General features: G+C 45.0%; 1 non-coding gene across 1 annotated transcript; it reads right to left on the bottom strand.

Annotated features, from left to right (window-relative positions):
• trnav-uac (transfer RNA valine (anticodon UAC)) lies at positions 1–74 on the bottom strand. The gene has a single exon. It is a non-coding gene; the product is annotated as a tRNA-Val (tRNA).
• Positions 75–2,442: the final 2,368 nt, after the last annotated feature.

Below are 2,442 nucleotides of genomic sequence, written 5' to 3'. Positions count from 1 at the left end.
TGATTCTGCTTGGGATTGAACCAGGGACATTTCGCGTGTAAAGCAAACGTGATAACCACTACACTACAGAAACCTCTTATACAACAGCCCCCACAGCGAGGAGCTGACCAGTGAGCTCCCTCTGTGCTGATCTGGAATGTGTTGGCTTACCTGAAACAACTTCTGTCCCACACTGAAAGATCTCAATCCTTCTACTCCGCTGCCCTTTACAGAAATGGCACGGATCACCCAGCCACCGTGTTCACTTCCACATCCTCACAGTGGGGCCACAGAGGCTCCTACCGTCTCCCCGCGATCAGCGAACTCACACAGTTTACAAAATTAAACCCCAAACACGTGCCCAGGAAAGTGCAGGAGAAGCCAGATAGTCTGCAAGCTCGGTCTATCACAGAAAGTATTGGTATTCATGGTGATTACAGCAATTATTAATCGTCTAACAGACCTCAATTATTTTTATGCGATGAATTGATCGAGGATTGAAACCAGGTTAGTGAGCCGGGTCTTAACCCCTCGACCACCAGGGAATAGCTACGATACATGTCAAACCAGGTTAGTGCACCGGATCTTAACCCATCGACCACCAGGGAACAGTTACGATGCATGTCGATATATTTAATTTTTATTTATATATGAACCTGAATGTCAATGGCTGCCTACCTAGACCTCGTGGCGCCCACGGTAGTGCGTCTAACTTTGAGTGAGTGAAACGGTTCCACAGTGACACCTGTCATGTGTTCTACATGGTTACTGCTTGTACTATTACAAGGTGTGCCACCAGAGGGCACTGCAGGGGGAGACTTGTAGCTTAGCTGCACAGGTGTGCCTGGCCTAGTATAAAAGGCAGGCCACCAATTAAGGTTATCAATAAAGGACTCAAGTCACTACAGTTAAAGAACGACACATTTCTCGTGGAGTCATTATCAGAGCATTTGAGGGTATTACAAGCAGTGCCCAAAGCGTCAGAAACTGCAAATTCGACCAGAGCGTTGAAGTCATGCTGTCGGTGCCTGGGACAACACATTGCTCAAAGTTGTCCACACGTGAAGGCAGAGTGTTTCTTCGACAGAAAGACTGGGCATCTTACGAAGGCATGCCGCCTGAAGGGTAAACCTGTTGTTAAAGCGATGAGTCCAGCGTTCAAAGCTCTGAGTCGAAATCCCAAGAGACTTCATAGTATGGAAGACCAACAACAGGACGAGGAGATGTTAGAGTTACACATCATCAGGAGCACGAGTTTAACGGACAGTGATTCGGAAAGCATCAAAATCCACATAGATGTTGCTGGATTCAAGATACCAATGGAAATTGACACGGGTGCATCCGTGAGTGTAATACCGGAGTCACTGTACCGCGACAAATTGCGTGATTTCCAACTGGAGAAACCCAAGATAGAGCTGCGAGGCTACTCGGGAGAATAAATTCCTGTGGTTGGTCAGATCACTGTACCGATCGGTGAAATATAAAGATTAATTTCAGAACTTGCCTCGAATAGTGGTGAAAAGAGACAAGTCTGCCTTACAAGGAAGAAATTGATTAAGCTCACTGAAGCTGGATTGTAGTCAGATTTTCTGTGTGGAAGCGAGATTTTCATCAACGGATGAGGTTATCAAGAAGTATCCAAAGGTGTTCTGTGAAACGGACAGTCCGATCCAAGGCTTCAAGGCGAGTGTCAGGGTACAGAAGGACGCTAGATTGGTTTACTACAAGCCCCGTTCCGTACCATATGCACTCAAGGAGAAAGTTGAGCATGAACTCAAAAAACTAGAAGGTGTTAACCGTTACACTGCGGAAACATCTCCACTTTCAGCACCAGATTAACAAAATTCAACCCAATGAGATCGGGAGAAAAGTTCCTCACATGCTCAGGGCAAAATAAATAATTGTCGTTCTACAAAAGAATGAACAAATTTCAGCACCAGGTCAGACAGAAATGTTAAGCGAGCAGGTGGACTGCTGAATCGCACTTTTAAGGAGTTGGTGGTGACAAAGCAAATGGGTTCTGCCCAATGATTCAATATAAGAAATGTCTGCAATAGGATTCGAACACTATCTATAATGACCTGAACACATCACCTTAGACCACTCGGCCATCATTACTATTCAGTGCTGTGTGTGGCCACCTGCAGGTTGATTTTGAACTTTTGTGTCCTGTCACATGAAATAAATCATGGCAGCAGGCGGATCTCTGCCTGACATCGGGGAAAAAGTGAGACAGACCTTGGAGCAAGGGTCTGGTTATTGTCAAACAGCAAATGAAATATTAATTCTGGAAGAATAACATTGACACGAAATGTGATCCTGACTCCCAGAAACAAGTGCTAAGGCGAAAGGTTAAATGCTGCATCCCTTCCTGCAAAAAATTCCTTTCACAAACATTTCTCTGAACAAAACGGCACAAGACAAAAATGTTCCTTTCAAAGTCATTAAACTCCCGAATTTCCA

Source organism: Pristiophorus japonicus, unplaced genomic scaffold (assembly GCF_044704955.1).
Source record: "Pristiophorus japonicus isolate sPriJap1 unplaced genomic scaffold, sPriJap1.hap1 HAP1_SCAFFOLD_92, whole genome shotgun sequence".
Lineage (NCBI taxonomy): Eukaryota > Metazoa > Chordata > Chondrichthyes > Pristiophoridae > Pristiophorus > Pristiophorus japonicus.
Note: the sequence above shows the minus strand (reverse complement) of the source record. Positions and strands in the feature narration are given on the sequence as shown.